Source organism: Cygnus olor, chromosome 12 (genome assembly GCF_009769625.2).
Source record: "Cygnus olor isolate bCygOlo1 chromosome 12, bCygOlo1.pri.v2, whole genome shotgun sequence".
Lineage (NCBI taxonomy): Eukaryota > Metazoa > Chordata > Aves > Anseriformes > Anatidae > Cygnus > Cygnus olor.
In genome coordinates, this window is record NC_049180.1 from 21,605,509 (window position 1) to 21,628,147 (window position 22,639).

A 22,639-nucleotide genomic window follows, 5' to 3' on the forward strand; every position below is an offset into this window, starting at 1 on the left:
CAAATGGCTTCTGCATTTAGTCTAGTAATCTGATTTCAGCTCAGTTAGCAACTTGCATGCTTATCTATATACAACTGTGTGCATGAGAGTTATAATACTCCTGTAGTTCCTTTGATAAAGAAACAATTCAGTTTTAGAAACCTACAGTTTCCAGACCAGCATATCTTAAAAATCTTGTAGCAACGGGTACAAATAACCCACCAGGAGCAATTAGAGTATAACCAACTCACAGTTACTACTCTTAGCACCTTTTTCCCTCACCTATTAATTAGACGCAGTTATATCTATTAATTGTGCTAAAATTTGAGAAGCTTTTTGAAAATTACTAAATTTGTTTTACATATTCCTGCAGTATATATACACACATACACATATAATATTTTTACTATATATATCTTTATACTAAAATTCATTTAGGTCACTATTATATTGCTTTCAATAATATCTGCTTTTTCTCATATTCTACATGGGTCAGCCATCCATATAATAAACGTGATCTATATGAATCAGTAAAATTCAACATAAACCACTATCAGTGAACCAAGCAATTCAACACCACATTTCCACCTTCTTAAAATAATTCATCATCTTAAATCCTTACGTAGTCCCAGTCAATATTTGGGAAACAACATATATGTACTAATTGGTAGTCAGAAAGTTATTAGAGTTCTTTTCAGATGCAAGAGAACATTCCACCTTTTTTTTTTTCTCAGCATCTCTTTCTCATTTTCTCCAGGAGATATGAAATTTAGATTTTTCTTTTCATCTCAGTCATGTGCCACAGGAAAAGACAGTTTCTTTCAGATTTGATGTGGAATCTATGCATCATCTCAGAATGCATTTTGTTAATGACTGAATGTCACCTGTGTAAGGTAGCACAGTAAGGACAGCCAGGTGAGCAGACTATCTAGGTCCAACATATTACGACAGGGAATCCACATGAAAGGAAACATAATAGTATAATTTTCCAGGAAGCTGAGTGTGAAAATGTCTAAATAGCGCACAATGGATGCTTATTTTGATTTCTCTCTCTCTTACTCGTTACTGTGTTGGCAACACTCATGATTTTATCACAAGTCTCCTGTTAATTGGTATTCCGTCTCATCTAACAACTCCCACAGCTGCATTATTATGTAAAGAACTCTCATTTTCTTCTTTTTTATTGTTTCTAAAATTCAGTAATGATGAGAAAACAATGCAAGCTTGAACCCAAAACTTTCAGAATACTAAAGGAAAACAAAAAAAATCTAAAGTTAATTGTTTATAAAAACTGTTTTAAACCAATGTCACTGCTTTATCTGAAACACAGTGGTCATTGTTCCATTTTTCCTATAAGTAATGGCTCTAAAGCTACACGGTAGCTACATGGTAGCAAACTTTCATCTCTGTAATTTCTGACATGTTTGTGTCAACCTCACTACTGTTATCAAGTTCTATTGCTCCTGTCTAATAGCAGCATCAGAAATGCAAATGCACTATAAAAATCCAAAGCGTAAAACATTAAGTTGATAAAAAATAAATAAATTATTCAGAAGAAGAGGAAAAAAAATCAAATAAATGTGTACTCTGAACAATCTAAATGACAAGTAATTGTGTCAAATCCCTTTGTTCATTTCTTATACCTAAACTGACCGAGAGTTTGATCTTGCTTCCTCTAAATCCAAAACAAAACTTCCATCTTTCTCTTTGAAAGAGCACAAAAGGTCTTCAGGAGTGAGACACTCTGTTCAAAATACTTCAAATTTATCTACTCCTTGCCTGAAGTAATATGCAGAAATAAAATAGTAAGAAAAATTTCTAACAGTTACAGTTTCAAATGTTAATTCACTTAGACAAAAACTAAGGTGTACTGGCTGGGTTCTGCTTGGCTATAAATAGAACTTTATTATGGCACAATAAAAGAGTTGATTACCACATTTTGGCTAATTATCTAATTAATTATCATAACCAGTTGTCAGAACTCAAGATGGATTGAAGTGACCTGGAGGTCCAGGAACTTCTAGGCTTCTGACACCACTGGAAGAATATAAAGAGTGGACTGGGAGACAACCACATTACTCCTCCTTCCACAAGATCTCTGGTAAAATTACCACTGGCACTCAGAGTTCCAAGCAAATGTTCCTTAACGATGTTTTTCACAGACATGGAGAAATGATTCACCACTACACTGCCCACAGCTATGAGACAACTGTTAAAAATGATTATGAAGTTAACAGAATTAACCACACATACTAGCAATATTATCTACACCCATTTTATCTATAGATATTACAAAGTAATGACAGATCAGCAGCCACTTTGAAGGTTCACTTTTAAAAGATGCAGTTAGCTTCCAATTTGTAACAAAACCTCCCAAAAAAGAGGAACGTGCTCTGAAGACTATTTGAAGATTAGTGGGAATTAAGTATGTCCGTACTTTTAGAAGATGTTTATCCTCATCTTCATACACAACTACTTTATTACCAATATAGTTCTGGCTATGATTTAGTATCCATCAACTTAATTAAATTGTTAATTATAGTGAATGATCTCTACCAATTTTTTAGTAAAATTAGATGAAACAGCAATATTAATGATTAGTTATTGATTACACTTCTGTAGATAAATGTATTAAGTACTAACTATATGACAAAGATAGTAAGAAAGCTCTGGCCATGACCAGGTGGACAGAAGCCTATGCTCTGCCCATTCACACTACAGGGCTGAGAGTACTTAGGTTCACACTAAGGTGTAGAACAGAGCCCTGAAGAGCACCTGATTCTTTTTTCCCAGACTTGGCATTTCTTTTTTGTTTTGAGGTTTTTAATCATCAGTAAAGCTACAGAATAGTCAAGGAACTAGAGGAAGAAAACCTCTGAATACCAGTTCCAGCTCATCCACAATTTGGTTGCCTAGCAGACATCATGAGGCGATCCTGAACATTGGTATGGCTTTTTTAAATTCCATAAGATGGTTTAACCTGACAGCTAATACCATCAGTATCATAGAGGGAGCATACATCATATGTCAGGAGCACAGCAGTAACGAGGAATTCTGGCAGCAGCAGTCCAGCCAATCCCCTCCTGAATAATGGCCACAAAAGACACAATTATTTTGACACAGCTGGATCATCCTTGGAGTTATCTTAATTTATGTTAAAACAAAATTGATGCCAATGTATTGCAGAATTTTTCAAAAGGGGATAGCAGAATTCACTCTTTCAAAGTACCACAAAGGCTGATTTTACGTAATAAAAAAGACTTCAGCTTACCATAATCAGTCCTAAGGGATCTACTAGCACAAAGCTCTTCACTGGAAATGCAGGTATTCTTTTAAAATGAAATATTATTAACTATGGATATTTAATAAAAAATTGCATACAGACATGGATTTTAATTGACAGGAAAGACGCTATAGCCTTTTTATCCTTGTTTCTATTAACTGTATAACAAGCATGAAATATATACATGAGATGATATGGAAGAAAAAGTGAACAACAACATAGAGTCAAACATTCTCAAACTGAAGAAAACTTCTTGACTCTTGCAATTCTTCTCTTTGAAGTATGCATTCAGTAATTTAAAAGAGGGTGTAGACTCACAAACTGAGAATAGAGGGCAAATCAGGGCTATTTCAGATATTCAGATCAAATGTTGGTATGATTAAACATGTTAGAACCCAAAGAGGGTTTTCTTCAATGTCGTCTTATTAAATGGCAAGGTAGGAAAACAGACAGTTCAATCACAAAATCATAATGCTTAAGCAGCATGAAATCATAAAGCTAGCAACAAAACAGGTGAAGCATGCTACATTTATTATTCATATGCTTCCTTTCACCCTAGCACAGTATTGGCTTACTGATAGCCCTAAATGGCCAGTCCATGCTGGTCTCTCCAGCACAAGAGGAGTGAGCAGTATTATCCTTTTGGGTGTACTTACTGTACTGCATTCCATCATATAAAAATAATGCACATGAATAGTTAAACTGTTTATTCAACTGTACACATAGGTTACAAGCTACCATAAATTGTGTTGTTGTTTAGACACATACATGAAGCTCAATGCATACAAATAATCTTTACTGTCACATTGTAGATCCATTGAAATTGGCATACTGCTACAATATAATTTGGTAATTTTATTTTGTTACAGACATGCTGATCCTCTTAAAAACTGATGTGAACTAAAATAACAAAATATTTGCAAAATCGTGTCTATAATAGAAAGTCTAAATGTGTACTTTCTTTGATTATTTAGTTGTGTTTTTTTTTTTTTTTAATGTTAGGTGATTCTGCGATCACAGGTGTTGACATTCTGAAGCTCTTGGGGAGCAAGCACATCTTGAAAGTGCTGTCTTTGTAAGTTTTAATTCAGTATAAATCCAGATTAAAAACACCTCAGAGAAAACGCCCAGTTTTATCTTGTGCCTCCACGTGGTAAAATAGGCATTTCTAGATACTAAAGTGAAATTAGAACATCAGAAAATCAAGAAGTATGGTCATTTCCTCTCTGCACTGAAGATGGACTCAGTGCAGAGAGGAAATGGAAAGAACAGCTTGTGTAACTTCATGGTTTCCCTTACACAAGGTACATTGAAGGTTTCTTCATTCTCTGCAGCAACTCATGTTGGATGAGTGTGGAATTGACCTGCAGAATTCAGCCCATCTGTTATTATCACAGACCTTCCTCATGCAATTTACTTCCTACCAGAGGGATAATAATATCTTCGGAAATAACTACATAACCTGAGAGAAGTGAATTAGGTTCCTAAATCACTTTTTACAAATTTTAACCATATGTCTCATATACTAACATGTGCTCATTACCACATAAATACACCCGGTATACTCCCATCTGTCATCAATCAATAACGCATAGTATCAATGACATTTCTAAATTGCATTCATTGTTCTTAAAAAAAAATTTGAACCATTTTTTCCCAAATAACATTAATGCAATAAAGATTTTTTTTTCCAAATATGCTTTGTCCTAGCATATGAAACTTACTGTTGCAGTCAAAAAACAGAATAATTAATAGGGATGAATTAATGGAATATTCATTTGCTGATGGTATTTTCATTTCATTTCCTGAATGCTATCAGAACATGTTTTAGTATTTTTTAGATATGTCCTCAAGTAAGACTGAATCAAAAATTCATAAGTTTTTCCTTTCAGCCACAAAATGGAGTCACTGTTTCCTTAGAAAGATCTTCATCACCAATACTACTATCCTGTCTAGTTTCTATAACTATGGCAGCTTCTAATCAGGTAAATGTTAGTAAACACATTAAAAGTTTAAAAATTATTCTAAATTTTGAGACATTGATCCTGCACATTACGATACTGTTGACCCAATTGAAAATCTATTTTATCAGCTTATGTCAAATCTTTCTAGAATATATCTATTTTGGGGAGATTTATGAATTACTTCTGTTACACTAGTTAATATCTTTCCAGTCACAATCTTCACCTGGACGTTTTTGACTAAATTTCCTGCCCTGTCTCAGTGAAATTTCCACAGGAATAGAGCTAGTCTTCAAATATATTTTACTGATCACTCAAATATGTAAACTAAAGAACACAAAGTTTATTGAAATCAAGTCATTCATATGATTCTTTGACATGGGAATATGTAGCCCTTAAACAATCATTAGCACAATATGAGAAAATAGACATTAAATAAAAATGAAGAGTGTAAAGATACCAGCATGACACCAATATTGACATTTCCCATATTTAATTGAATTTTCCTATAATAAAGATTACAGGTAGCTGACACCACTGGTGTTCTATACATATTCATCACAGAGACTGAAAACTTCTGCTTTAAAATACTGAACATGAAGATCAACTTATCAACCATACTACTAAGTTTTACTTCCAAAACACTATAAGTAGATCACAGGTATTCTAAAATTAATCACAGTTTCAATTTGTAAAGACTTGACAAACCCCATGAAAAGTCAAGGTTACCCTTGCCTTATGGATTATCTGCTAAGGTGGAATTAATTTTTTTGCTTTAAAGCGTTGAAAGGAAACCACCACCTAGAATTCAAAGAAATGTGTCAGTGAGCACTCAGGAATGTATCACCATGGATACTTAACATGTCCCATAAGAACAAAATGTTTTGTAATTACTCTATGAAGTTAGTCTTATCACTTTTAAGTTCCAAAAAAATGAAAAGGGGAGGCAGGGGGGATCATTACTTTTTATTTCCTCTCAGTTTTAACTTAGACATTTCTACCTAACATTTATGCATCATATGACAGAGATTCTATATAACTGAATGCATTCAGTTCTCTCTTTTTTTTTCTTAAAGGTACAATATTAATAAACTCTTACAAATGTGTTTGCTACCTATCAGATATTTGTTTATAAAGCTTTCACAATTATCTAACAGGTTCAAGTTTAATTCACAAAAGACTAATAATTCAGCTTCTGAAACTGTGTTTTATTTCCCACAAAAGACATTCACCCACATCTACAGTTCAAAAGGTTTAATCTTTTATTGCAGTATTACCAAGGGTCATGATGGTAACTCCAGCCAAGTTAGGAAAACAGCACTGCTATTAATTATTATTATTTACAGTATGCAGTAGTAAATTAATTGGGCAATAAAAGGTATTGCTATGATTTATCAGAGTATTAAAAACTCATTCACTTGATATTTTTTTTCTGCTGAACTACTGCATTCAGTATCATAAAGCAAGCTCTTTACTTTTTTATTTTAATTAGGTGACCTGGTTTTGGAGAAAGTAAAATGAAATCACTATGAACCTTTGTGAGAAGAGAGTAGATGTTATATTATTGTTAGGAGAAGAAAGATTGAGGGTAAATATTTTAAAAAGATTTCCTTCATCTTACATTTACGCAACTGCAGAAAATCTATCAAAAAGATTGTTCAGGAAGTCCAGTGTCTGGATAGCATAAAACCTAGACAAGAGACAAGAAATATGAGGAAAGTCCAGCTTCAACAAAAAGAAATGATTAGTGACTAGATAGGTTTTTCTCACTATTTTTTATAATTTATGAAAAAGTATTCACTGACAATGCCATTGCATTTGGCTGTCAAAAATAAAGTTTATTTCTGCTTCATCACCACCCTTTTACAGATTTTTTCATATATAAACTGTCTATTAAAAATGGAAAAATGTAACTAATATATGGCAAACCTTTATGTTGTAACATATTCATTATTATTGTACAAATAATTAATAAGCTGCTGTCTACTTCTTATCATCAATACAGTTTTTGGAACTACTACCTTTGTGCTAAAACTGCTAAAATAGACAATATGGTGCAAAGACGTAAAGACCTGAATTACTGAGCTCAGCACTTCTGCTTGCATGTATGATGCTCACAAATACATTCCATGTAAAAAATAATGTATTATTGCATAACATTCTTAATTGCATCTCTCCCTGCAGGACTCCACCGGAAACACTGCATGTTGTATCTTTATAAAACATGTTATGTAGAAGTAATTTAGAAAAGCAGAGAGCTAGTAAATAGATAGCTCTTGTACATACAGTTACCATGCATTATGCATTTAATAACCTACACTTTTCTGTGGGCAGTGAATATTTTAGTAAACCTAAATAGACATTGAGTCTACATGCTTATATATGGTATGGTATTTAACTGTTCTTATAAAGAAATTAAGCTATTAGCCCTAATTACATGTACTGTTTCCATGCTTACAAACATTGTCAAAACATAACTTCAGATACAGGCATAGTTAGATTTCATGGTTTTCCAGATTTGAAGTTATTTAAAAGTTGGAGAAGAGGACGGTTTTATGAACTAGGCTGCCAGGGGAAGTGGTTAAGTCTGTTCTCTGAAAGCACATTATCACTGTGCTTTCTAGAGAAGAGCAACAGAAGAACATGGCACGTGCAGGGCTTACACCTGAATGACTTTCCAAGACTTCTTTGGGTACAGTTTCTCACTCTGACAATTCTCCAAAGGTCACTGCTATTTAAAGCATGTATCTATGTCTAAAAGGAGGAAAAAAAATAAATAAAATAAAAAATAAAATAAAATAAAATAAAATAAAATAAAATAAAATAAAATCTTGTGACTTCTGCAGATAATGTGGATCCTTGGGATTTGCATGCAAAACCACTGACAAAAACTTTTCTGTCCCTTGGGAACTACCAGAAGAACCACGAAGGTTTCCTTTAATTTCCATCACAGCAATTTGGAACAAACTCTTGGTAAATGCTTACAGGAGGATTACCTCACAGTTTTCCTCCCATTCCTGTCCTTTTTATTACTCATGAGACAGGCGTGAACAACCCAAACAGCAAATTTGCAATGGTCAAAACAGTATGTTGTGAATCTGTGACAGTAGTGAAACCTTTCCTTCCACGGTCATACTATCAAACACCTTATGAGTAGATTTGCCATTGAAAACTGCAGCTTGGGCAGAAAGAAAACTAAGGTGGACGTGAAGAAAGGACTAGAACAGACATGCAGATGGCTTGACTTGTATTGCTCCTCCCCAGTTCTGTACTGACATTCACTGGCAGCCTTTCCACTGTCCTGTGTCTACTCACCTAACTACTGTCCTTAATAACAGATCATATTCCATGGTCATAGGTGGAGAGAGCTTGTAAAAACATCGGATGTCATAGTCAACGCAGAAAAAAAAAAAATCATTTTCACTACAAAGAAAGTATGTCACTCTTGTTAGGAATTTTATAGAATCATTACCCTCACAGGGTGAAGTCACTGCATCTTCCCGGACAAAAAAAAAACAAGTTCATTAATATCAATGGCAGTCGTACATGAATAAAGATATTAAGAGATTGTTAGTACAAAGCTGTATTGGGTGCCTATAACTAGGTTTCAGGAGCAGGGGCAACCTCTGTGAGGAGAGGCCGGGGCTGGCCAAAACCGGTTCCAGCTGGTTCCAGCCAGTTCCACAGCACCTGCTGCAGCTGAGCCAATCAGCGGCACTGGGGCACCTCTGGGGCAGCGCGCTGGGGAGAGGGCTGCCAGTTCCTGTGAGGAGCCAAGGAGTGTCAGAAGTAGCTCTGTGAGCACCCAGGCCAAAGCAGAAGGGGAAGGCAAAGAAAAAGGAAAAGACGAAGGAGAAGGAAACGCTCTTGATGCCAGAGCAGAGATTCCCCTGTGGCTCTCCACCACAGTGGAGCTGGTGGCAGTTTCTTGAAGGAACTGTGGAGAAGGAACTGTGGCCTGTGGAGAAGACCCACACTGAAGCAAGTGTGAGGAGGAAGAAGGAGCAGAAAGGAGCTTCTATGGACTGGCCATATCTGAGCCTGTGGAGGGTGGGAGTGAGGTGAAGGTGGTTCTTCAATTCTGACTTTGTTTCTCACCATCAAAATCTATTTTAATTGGCAATAAATTAAAGTAATTTTCTCCAAGTCAAGTCTGTTTACCTGTGATGGTAATTGGAAAGTCTTCGTCTTGACATATGAGCTTTTTCACCCTTTCTTCTTCCCCTGTCCCGTTGAGAAGCTTAGAAGTGAGAGAGAAGCTGGGTGAGCACCTCCACCTCCACAGACTGCTGGATGCTACCAGCTGGCATCTGGGGGAGAACTGAAAAGGGGTGAAGTTAAAGGTGGTAAATATAAAAATAGGGAAATGCGAGTTTTACTTGAAATCTTATCCCTATCTGGATTATTACTAACTTTAAAATCTGAAGTCAGTCTCTGATACATTTGGATATTTTGATCGCACATCCATACTGCCAATATTTATTTCAGTGACACATTTGGGCCTGTGTGTTCATTTAGTTCCATTCTCAGCACAGAACTGGAACGCTAAATACAGTCCTAGTCTGTCAGTGAGTATCATACTGTGTAGCTACAACAGGCATAATACATACTCATTTCTTCCAGTATCACACAGTTCCTTATGTGTTACACTCTGCTGATTCCACCTTGAATCACAGGCCTACCATCTTCTCTGACATTTTGAAAAGGGACTTTTTTCACCCAGTTTCCCCCCTTCCCCACCAATTTCATGTTTCCATGTCTCCAAGTTAACATAAAATTCTCCCAAGAAGGCTTAGCAAACTTCTTTCCTATCAGTAACGACACTCCTGACTGGCCACCAAAGAGTACCACTCTTACACACTCGATTTGTGTAGCAATTGTGATATTGATCTAACAGTCCCCAAAAACACAGCTTTCAATGGTTATAATAATTGAGCAAAACATGGGCATTCTGAAATTATTAATACTATCACAGAGAGATTAATTTCCTTTTGATGTTCTTCTATCAGGAACTCTACTCTGATTCATTGATGTCGCAGAACAAATCAGTGCAGTACATAGCCAAGCAGTACGATATTAAAATCGGACATTATTCTGCCTCTGATATCAAACAATAAAGAAGCAGGTGGCTTTTTTCAGACATGGCTTTCATGTCTGAGTAAAAGGCTGCACAAATGAAATTTATTTTTTTTTCTGGAAGTTGTTCTTGTTTCGTTGCATATATGGATGAAAATCTTCAATGTCTGAAAAGACTATGTGATAGAAGGCCAAACATTCAATGGTATACAGAAGATAACAGGTTTTATAATCTCGTATGTTTGGTGTCTTCAGCTTCAAAAGGGCTACAAAAGAAAATGTGTTAAAAAAAAAAAAAGTTCAATTCATGCATGTACTTTTGGATAATATACTTGCTAAACATTCAATAATTTTCATTTTAAACATTCTAATAACATTGTCCTTCTGTATACAAATTTTACTTACAACACATGCTACACTTGCTCTGAAAGGAATTTCTCCTCATAGTTAATTAAAAGCAATGACACTGGATTTGTAAAGTCAATCATTAGTCTTCCAGTGTTCTGCATTTCGACACTACACCTGAACTTGCCTCTCCAGTGAATTAAACAGAAATGCTACTATGATTTTATCATTTGTTTCAAAGGGAGGTAAGTGAGACTCAATGTCTTCCTTCAGATGTGTCTTCCCTTGAGATTATAATCTAATGCAAGTTTTAGGCAGTTATTCTTGCCCACCAGTAGATGAGTGGAACATCAGATGCCGCAGAATCTTTGAACTTCAATTGCATATATAAGGGCAGTGTGGGTAATACATTCCTGTATGCCAAAGGGTCGATTCTACAGCTAAGGCTTCATGTAATACAGTTTCCAACCGCATAGGAAAGTGAATGATCAGAACCAATGAAAATGGGAAAGGAAGAGCAAGCAAATATATTTACATATTTAGTCAAACCAGAAGAGTCAAAATATAGAAATTAAAGAAATCTATAGAATCTTTAGAAAGAGATAATACCTCACTACTTCTTAAAAAAAAAAAATCGACAGAGAAACATGAGATGCTGCTAAATGGATTAGCTGCAATACAAATCCTATTGAACAGAACAGGCCTTCTAACAACTTGCAATTTGCATTTCTCCATGGAGGGTTGATGATTAGTTTTACATTAATTGCAGCAACCTGTTAATACTATCCATGCCAGCTTCCACTGGCATTCAGAAACACTTTGTTGTTGTTGTTATCAATTCTTATTTGTTATTTTAGGTTTTTTAGGTTAACATATTGGTCCAGTTGAGTTTTCCCATTATTCTCATTAATATAGGATCTTTTTAAGGCTTGGACTACTTATGAAAGAGGTTGAGGGGCTGGAGGAGCAGGAGGGGATTAGACATAGCTTGTATTACCTGTCTTTGAGAAGTATCTCTGCTTGTTTTTTTTCTGTCTTGTAAGCTTAGTGTCACGTTGTGTCCTTTCAGTTCTCCCATTTGTCAAAAGGTAGACACTAACACTTAGAGATTCATTTAGAAGAGTAAAAACATTGCAAGTAAGTTAATAACATAAAAAAAGAGGTATCTTTAGAAAGTTCAGTATATACAATGATTTTGTTTTATGTAAAATGTGTTTAACAGTCTCAAGTCTTTTTTCCTATATTCATCACCAATTTTACCAAAATCCTTTGAAAAAAATTAGTATCCAGACATGCACAGAGGATACGTTTTCAAGTCATTTTTCTGAGTTGTGGTGTCCCCTTTTCTTCCACCCCAGAAAACACCCTGAAAATTGTATTCAGTAGCATTTTAACATAAATGATGTTTAGAAAATACACTGTTTAAAATAGTAAAAGCTTTTTCTAAAGCTAAACTAATAACAAGATCTCCAATTTTCAGAGTTAAAAAATAATTTCTTTTCTATCAAATGAATTGAATGGCCAGTGAAATCATAGTCATAGAAGATGCCTTGTATATTCACTGAAATATTTGGCTTTGCTATCAACAGATCAAGTACTCCATTTTATGTAGAAAAGTATGCGGTTTGCTTAGCTTGGACATAAAGTCAGCAAAAAAAGAGTGGAAGCTTTCAAAACACAGAAGTACAACTTACTGCTGATTTCCCATAAAGCTGCAGAATGCAGGTCCCTTTCAGCTGTTAAAAGATTGAAGAATGACTTGGAGTAGACCAATAATGTCAGAAGAACGGGGAAGTGCACACTAGACAGCCATAAGAACTTCATTTGACTTGTATTGGCAATTGATTTAAATGGAATTGCAACTACCCATCAAGGTCAAGAGTGCTTTCTTGACATTAGGGACCTCTGTGTCAACTGTAAATGTACAATGGTCATCTATTTTTTACAAACATGTTCAAATCATTATAAATCATGTTTTAGAATGATTGTTTTAATGTTCTAGGTAATGTGATTTTACTGAACAGTAGCATTTCTAACTGAACAGTTTGCAATATATTCTTTGCTATCCAAATTATTCCACAACATAATAAAATAAACTTTATAAGACACTAGACAGCTTAACCAAAAGAGATCACATCAGATACCTTCCATGCCAGTATAGCAACGGTACTTTTTAAGACGGCAATGTTGTGACTTCAGGACAACACGGTGACATGTAGCATTGGTGCGTGAACATTAGACAAATGCTAAACTAACACTTGAACAAAACCTAAAATGCTGGCTTCAGGTCAAAAGGCCTGGGATATTTGGCAATTTCTGTAATAGATTCCTGTCTCACTGAAGGTGAGGACAACCAGTCTATTTGCATGTTGTATACTTATAAAGAGCCCCCAGTGTGACAGTCTTGTTATTTTTTTCGCCAACAACATGTGTGTTTATGGTGCTCTGAAGACAAATAAAAGGCACGTCTCTGCTTTTGAGATACTGATAATCTAGTATCCTGATCTACAGAGATTAGGGGTACCCTCTAAACCTCATTTCTGTTTATTTCTAAGACATTACTCATGTTAGTTCCTGTGTTAACTATGTTTGTCTCATAGATATTCTTGCCTTACTGTTATTTCTGAGGTAAATACATTTTGACAATAAAGAGCCAGGAGGTTAAAATTAGAAAGAAGAAAGCAAGCTCACATTGAATTAAATTCCTCACCAGAATACTATTATTATTCTGCCTCCTTTGTCAATCACTGCATTCATACATTTAGAAATGTGGTAAAATGACAGAAATTAGCTTCAGAAAAAGCAAATTGTGACAAAGAGAAAACTACAGTACATATCAGAAGTAAAAGACCAGATCTACGTCTCAGTGAAGTAACAGTCAATATTTGTATTGGTGTTGGTAACCACTGGCACAGCCCTAACAGCATTCATGCTTTCTAACCTCCATTTGGCTTGTGATTCTACCTCTGCTTTATTTTCTGCTGAATTATTTTATCTGTTACATAGCTTGTCTTTAATCCATTATTGGGACTCCTTTAGCAGTGGTTACATACATGTTTTCCTTCAAATAATTTTGTGGCATGTATAACCACATTGCTATCAGTTTTCTGCATTTGTTAAGGTCAATACTTTTGAATGTCATTTCTTTAACATTAAGTTGCATAATAGATACTACAACTTTTGACTTCTAGACCAAGCTTTTGTTAGCCTTGCTGAAGAGCAATACATGACTAGTGATGCAGCCCAAACGGCAGGATCGTTGTGGAGTATTACAACACTCTAACGGGCTAGCCAGCCACAAGTTGCTTTAAAAGTTTGTAAAAACAAATGCTTTTAACCTTTTCTTCTAGTGCCTCCTATCTTAACTAATTAGCTAATAATAATTTAGTAACCTAATAGTAATTGACAACATAGAAATGTATAGTAACCATGTCCAGAAAACTGACATGAGCAATATTATATCACCCAATATACTGGCTTTCAGACAACTGTTTCATTACCTGCAAGCTTCTTGGCAATGAAAATGCTATTAAAAGTTTTTGTTTGTTTGTTTGTTTTTTAATTTCCATATTTCTCATGTTGTAATTCTCCAATAAATTTCTCTGACTTCCTACATAAATAAGTTTCATTATTCCTCATTATTAAAAGAAACAAACACATTCTCCTTCACTGAAAGGGTGTCATATAATTAGATGACCTTCCTACATAAAACCATGAATGAAAAAGGACCTGACAACTTGCAGGAAAATATTTAATCAGGCATTAGGACATTAAATATTGTTAGTCAAGACACAAGACATTATTGTACTAACAAATGCTTTCAGAAAGAGTCTTTTATAATACAAGAGATCAAAACAGACTTTAGTTTTACTACACCATTAGACAAGTCCCAGCTTTCAAAGAATTTATCACCGATTTCTTCATTTGGTTGTTTTAAACGTGCTTTTAAAACATACTTGATAACTAGTAAAAATTGTATACAATGCAAATGACATTTCAGATAAGTTTTATTGACTTAATGCTCTGGTAATAAAATTATAACAATCAGTATTATTTTGATTTATTGCAGATTTTACTTTCACCTTTGATGGGTTTGGTGTATGGCAGAATTGAATGTAATGCTGCTGCCACCTCAAGGTCACTACTGAAAAGTATGATGGTTCATTTTGGTCTGCTCGTATCTAATAAGCAGTGGCAAGATTCAGTAACTAAGAACGAGTGGACTCCTTTGTTTTCATGCCACTGTTCAATGCTCATTGTGTGCAGGTACGTATTTCCAGTGAAAACATAGTTCTGTGTACATGCACATGCATACACATGCACCTGTAGACCCGCATGTACATATAGTGCAAAGGGTTGAAAGAAAATCTTTGGGTATTCAGGAATGTTCATAAAGTGAGCAAAACCCTGAGTTCCTAATTTTATAAAGAAATTCACAAACAAGAATTTGACTTAGTAAGATTGAAAAGGGACTTTAAAATTTGGTCCAGTATCTTCCCAATTTTTATTTATTTATTTATTTATTTATTTATTACATTCAGATGAAAATCATGGTAGGATGTAGAACTCCAGTTTATCCTATTTATATTATTATTTTAATATGTATTTGAGGGAGCAAAGCTGTAAATGTACAATAAGTTCTGTAGCACAGGCAGAAAAGTTGTGTACATTTTCTCATTTAAGGTTTTGAAGGAGAAATAAATATTTTAATTTAGAAAATTTGAACAATGTATTTATTGGGTGCCATGAAACTTCTTCAAAGTGCTGCAAGACTATACAGTTGTTCAGAAAATATATAAATTTGTACTCCTGGAGGTTCTAGAGGAGCATAACAGAAGCGTCATTATACAGATGACAAACATGGTCAGCTGTATATATTTTGCAAAATTTATCAAGGACAACGTGACTGCTACACTGAGCCTATCTGAAAAATGTTACACTAAAATTTCCATCTACTGCTTAAAATCCATCTGAAGCATCTATGTGTCTAGATTCGGAAAAAAAATATAATAATCCCATTTGGCAAAAAAACAGGATTGCACTTCAAGTAAAGAAGTCTGCTGGAGAATTTACCTAAGTAGAGATGTCAAAAAGAGCCTCAACAGATCAGAAGCAGCTTAAGAATATGGGAGGAAAATTATGCATATAATTCTCAAAATGAATCTCCAGCTTAAACTGACACAAGAAGACGCACGTTGTCACTTACTGAAATACATGCTTTTAAGAAAAAAATCCTCCCCCCCAAAAAAAAGCTACAAATATTTTCATAGCAAGCTTCTGATAGCTGTCAATATTTTGAAAGAGTAGCTGACAAGCTTAAAATGTATTTGTGCACGTGTATGTTTATAACCAAACTCAGACGCAAATCTTACAAAGCCAAAGCTCAGATGAACTTTTCACTGACATACCTAACCATTTCAGTGCAGCAGCTTAGAATCAGCAAAAGTGATTTCTATTCTGTCCACCTCATATCTACTCATTTACACATAATCACAAATGTGTACCCAACTACGAAATACCTATGAAAGGCAATTCAAGTCCATGGGTCAAAAAGATGCCATAGCACACCCTGAACTGGTACACAGACTGAATAATGAGGGATTCAGGGTACCATCAGACAATGCAGCACACTAATACAACTATGTTGACCTATCACACGAGATGTCCAGTTTAACCCTACAAGAGACCTAGCCATGTAGATCTTTCAGCTTTTATCCTGAATTACCCATAACAAGGAACTTGTTGTGCTCTCCCAAAATGTTTTCCATCAGTTGACACTTAGGCCCAGGTGTGCAAAGTTCTCAGTACTATGAACTTGTCTGCAGTCCTAGATTGTTCAAGGACGTGGATAGATTCTAAGTACCATTGTATTTATTTTTCAATTACAAAATACAAGACCATGTAATATTTTTAATTACTCAAAAGCACTTGTTATTTTTTATTCAAATTACACAGTTTCCACGCTGAGCAGGAAAACTTAATACCTTTATTCTGGCGTATATTGATAATAGATACTGAAACTAAGTCATGAATATACCAGAGTTAAACACGACTGGATTTACAAAAATTTTGGTAGTATTTTATCCTTTGGGAGCTAACGTAATACATACTCAAAGAGTTATTTCTTGCACCAGGAAATTAGTGTATTTTAGTTAATGATGATGGATCTAAGAAGGAGGAAAAGCAATGCCTTTTAACTACAACTGTAAAACAAACAAGCAAGCAAACAAACTAACAATTATATCAATTACAGAAATATTAGCTATATTCAGAATTCCGGTGAGTCCAGCTCTTTTTAGGCCTCTTTTTATATGTGATATACTAATTTATGTACTGTAGAATCTGATTCCAGGCTTACCATAGTTTATCATTCACAAATGAATTCCCTTGTATGTGTAAAACACACTGAAGACAGTCACTACTAGGGCATATATGACTGGCAAATTCAACAACTGGGATCAGTATGCACCTACTATAATGCAACACGTCATGCACAGCTAATTTCTCTTAAGAATGCGAAGGACACATGTATTTTCACCAACTGTAACAAGAAAGAAGAGTGGTAGCTTGCTGTCACTGTTGTAGGAGTCTTTTGTGCATACGACTCCCCTTGCTACATCTGCCAGTAATAAATCACATTTTACACTCCCTTAATTGGATTACATACCTAAGAAAGCACTGTTCTGAGTAAGAGCTGGCAAAAATATCAGTATCTATACAAAGAAGTAAAAGGGAAAATAATCATGGATGTTAAAATATAGTACATCATATGGCAAGTCTCTGAATTGCCTTGGTATTTTCTGTTTAGCTGTATTTTTTGTGTTTCTTTATTCTAAGTGTAGCATTCCCATGGCCAATTCATCAATACAAACCAGTCCAAGCTTTCCTCATGATTTTCACTAGACTAAAACATCTGTCCACACTGCCTTTATGTAAGGCATAAGGAAAACTGCAGATTCTAAGGGCTAGGAGAAAGCCTGGGTCTTTTGAAGACAATGGTAAAACTTCTGTTAAGAATCACACCAACTAATTTATCATTTCCTGAAAAAGATGGTGGTAAAGTCCAGTTGGGCAATATCACTCCCACGACTTAATAGAACTTCAAGCTGGTAAAGGTTCAAGCTAACCAGAAGGGTAGGTTCTACTAAATCTCAGAGGTTTTCACTGCCTGTGCTCACAGTAGAACTAAGCCCAAAGAATCAACAAGTTGTTGCTCAACTCTGAATGTAAAGAACACTTCAGTATGTTGATTTGAGCTAAGGAAAAAGGAAAAAAAGGAGCCTTTAAGGAAAAAAAAGGAGCCTTTCCCTATTTTACACATCACACACAAGATTTCTCACTCAGGCCTCTTCTTCTTTTGTTCTTAATACCAATGAAAAGTCAGTAATTTAAAGATAGTACAGTATATTCCACAGAATGGCGTGAGGGAAATTCTGAAAAAAGAAAAAAAAAAAAAAAAAAGATATTCCTGAGAAAAGTTGTAAATATGAGTGAAGAAGCCAATGAGAAAGAAGTATAGACTTGTGGACTTTTTTTTGTTTGTTTGTTTGTTTTTGTTTTTCTGCAAAAAGCAATTCTAAGTGATTTATGGTCAAATAACTAAGATTCAGGGGAAAGAAAGCAGATTTGCAAATAATAGGACAGATTCTGTTAAATCACCTCTAAATTGCAATTACATATTTTACATATACATTTACTTTCATACATAAAATTGGATTTGCATATAGCTTAGAGGTAGCCCTGAATCATAGGGTTTAAATCTGGAGTCAAAACTCTTTCTCTACAACCATAAAGCTGAGGGAAGCAGGGGATTGAATATAAGGATTTTTAGTCTAATTTTCTGTACAAAGTAAAGTAAATGTGATTTTAGGAGACAGAATAAGTCATGTGAGAAAGCAAAGTAAAAGAGATTTCCATTTAATTCACAGAAAAGTATACTTAAAGTACAGGATGGAAAAAAATATCATCATCTGATAATGTGTCATGAAAAAATATAAGGTGTAGAGTAATGAGAGAGACTCACTGATTTGCAATGTTAGCAGTTCTAAAATAATTAAAACACAAGGAAAAACAAAACAAAAAAGTTAAAAATGTCAAGGCTGTTGTCTGCATATACAACATGTGTTAGATTTACAACTTTTTAGCAATCTAATAATTTAGATTTAGTAAACATATTAGTAACCATCTTCTTAAAAAATGGAAGATACACGTATAAATTAAATTCATATAAATCAGCCCCTACATGTCATTGCTGCAGCTGAAATACCACTCCTATGGAATTAGGTAAGTTCTGTATTAAGAAAGGGCTGTGTAAAGCTAAATAATCTCTGTAATATAAATTCTGCTCAGTTTTAATGCCTCAGTAAAGCACATAAACCTCTGAGGCTACAACAACAACAAAGATAGCTAACAATACAGAAGAATGCACTAAATTCTGGTTCCAACAGCAGGTGCACACAAAAACCTCGAAGGACTTTGGAATCTAGATGTCACAGTATGAAATATTGACATTTCATGTGATTAACACATCTCTAATTTTATCTGGAACAGCTGTACATGTTCTCACTATATATACAAAAGTTGAATTATTTTTTTTAATTCTACAAAGCTTTTGTTCTCTACAATATCATGGCAGCAATGGGTTCCAGAGCTTACTTGCACATGTATAAGAAAAGAAATCTAGAAATTCTTTAACCTGTTTTGAAAGTTCAACCATTTGACTTTGCTGATTATCTAATTAGCCTAATGGTACAAGAATCAAAATTAAAATGTAATTTATTTTCTTTGTACCACACCATTCATTGCCTAAATGAAACAATGCATAAAATTTTTGGTACTTCTAATAATTCTGAACCCATCTGCAATATTTTCTCTCAGAGTATAATATAGACCTATTTCATAAACTAATAATAGTATCATTTTTTTCCTGTATAGTGTTCTGACCATTTTTTTTCTTACTCTCTGTATTATTGTATGTTATACACCAGGGCTGCAAGCTCATATATTGAGAGGATCAAAACATCCCAAGCATGAGGCTCCATTTCCCACTAAAGAATCCCAAGCTGCCAGCCTGATAAATTAACGTAGCCAATACAAATGCAAATATGTAAGCATATTATCTTGCAATTTTCTAATGAAGAAACTTGCAAAACTTTATTTTTCATATAAGTATTTTATGATTTTATGCATCTGAAAAAAAAAAAATATATATATATAAGCCTAGTATGCAGATACAGAAAATACTGAACAGATTCTGCTATTCATAGAATCACAGAATCATAGAATCATAGAACCATAGAATCATAGAATGGCTTTGGTTGGAAGGGACCTTAAAGATGATCTAGTTCCAACCCCCCTGCCATGGCAGGAATGCCACCCACAAGATCAGGTTTGCCAGGGCCCCATCTAGCCTGGCCTTGTACACCTCCAGGGATGGGGCATCCACAACCTCTCTGGACAACGTATTCCAGTGCCTCACCACTCTCTAAGTAAAGAATTTCTTCCTAACATCCAATCTAAATTTCCCCTCTTTCAGTTTAAAACCATTCCCCCTTGTCCTATCATTATTTACACAAGAAAAGAGTCCCTCTCCATCCTTTTTATAAGAACCCTTTAAGTACTGAAAGGCCGCAATGAGGTCTCCACAGAGCCTTCTCTTCTCCAGGCTGAACATCCCAAGCTCTCTCAGCCATGTAGGAGTTATGGAATACTCTGTTATTCGTCTTTGTTACAATTAAAGCTAGACTAAGTTAAAGATTTCATTCTCCTTGTAAGTATGATTGTACAAACATTTTTTTACACTTTTACATTAATTTGAAAGGCTTCTTAATTCACAAAGTTCTAGGGTAGAAAATACATCTTAGGATAGGGCAGTGGTCAGACTTGAGCAATTCTGAACTGCAGGGCAACCAGTAGGCAGACAGAAATGCAAGTCTGATATTTGACTTGTATCTAAACCTGCTTTAACTTTATGCAGGGTACTAAATTTGCCACTGAGGCAGTTCAAAACATGGTGGTTTTAAACCACATTTTCTCCAAGCTGTAAGGGTACAATTTCTGTTCCTTGTATCCTACAAGAAACTGCACAGACTTCACACTGGTCAGCAGTCATGCTCTCCCAGAACAGTGTTTCTGCAGTTCCAAAATAGACTGTATTTTAAATATATGTTATATGGGAATCCTATGCAAATGGTTAGACAAAGCCAAGGAACTACAAGTGATTATACACTAATAAGCAAAAATCAGCCAAAAACAATGAGAAGAGTAAGTCCAGGATTACGTGTTGCAATTAGTCTATAAAGATGATAGAAAAATTCCTAGATGCCAACAGTCTTACAATGCAACTGCTAATTTCACTTTTTTATTGTGGATCTACCTTATGATAGATAAAGGCCATCTCCAGGCTGCCAAGACCTAAAATTTAAGTGAAATACAAAAGCAAAAACTATGTCTTCACATGCCACTCAGAGTGCTCAGACAGTACCACTTAGCACCCCAGCAGGAGATGCACAAGCCAAAGACCGTGTTCCAACCTGTGCACCATGCAAGATTCACTACTGTTGTACATTGAGCCATGAAGAAGTTTAGTTAATCTTCACTCAAGAGACTCAGGGACCTTAGTTATATAATACATCATAATAATGTGCAAATTATAAAGCTTTTGAAATGATTTTGGAACAGCCAGTCACCAAGGTGCAGAAAACTCATGGACTAAACTGAATTTTCTATTGACAACTATATAACTCATGACTGTACAACCCATTAATGAAAATAAGCCTAATCGTTAATCATGATGACTGAAAAGAGTTTGAGATTGAGACCACGAAGAATAAACAGAGACCTTATAGTTACTATTTGTATATTGCTATTATTTTAAAAGTTTAGACAAAGAAGCGTATATTTTGCATGTATTTACTTCAAGATAGCATCTTTGCTGATGTAGCTCTAAATTTTCTTTGTGTTTCTAGACTATGCATTACTCTTTCAAATTAAGCCTATAATGTTTACCATAAAACTTATGCCACTGACATTCTGTACATATTTACAATAATTACAAAGCAATTTTGTATAAACTTCTTACAAAAATATCAACATTCTGAACATATTATGCTCAATACAACTGTCTCATCTCTACTACTCAGGGATAGTTGCCTTACCCAAATTTCATTTGGTTTCATGCTTCCTTCAACTTGAAAGCAATGAAAATGAAAAATATGAAAAGAACTTTGTGAATTAAGAAGCCTTTCAAATTAATGTAAAAGTGTAAAATCTAAATCTGTTTTTGTTGTACAATCATACTTACAAGGAGAATGAAATCTTTAACTTAGTCTAGCTTTAATTATAGCAAAGAAGAATAACAGAGTACACACAGACTGTTACTTATTATCAACCCAGTGTTTTTAATCCAGACATAACAGATCCTGGCATATTTTGATTGGATAAAGGAGGGCGAGTTCAGTATCTACAAGAGTGGTTCAGTTCAGATAACTGGTTAATTAAACTATGACAAATATCTGTATTTGTGGAAACTAAGCTTTTAAAGAAACAGTGTCCACAAAAGATAATCACATTTCTACAGAAAGGCCCCAATTAATACACCAGGAAAAAAATGCAACAAGCTCCTACTTTTATTGTTATTACTACTACTGCAACATTTTGAACTGTGAACACTGTGCGGTTTCAACTGTTTTTTTTCCTTTTTTTCTTTTTCTTTTTCTTTTTTTTTTTTTTTAATGAAATGCATTTTGGTAGCTGTTAAGAAGATTGTGAGATTGTGAGGTGGTATGCCTGCATTTTCCCTACAGACATTTCTTTAAAAGGAGATCTTACTAAAATCTTTGTATTATTTAACTGCAGGATAGTGAAATGAAAATCCTAACTCTAAACCCAAGGTAGTTACATAGCAGGAGAGGTAGAATTAATCTTGTTCTGTCCTACCAGCAGCAGTCCATTATTCTTACCAGCTGGACTACTTCACACACTCAGAACTGAACGG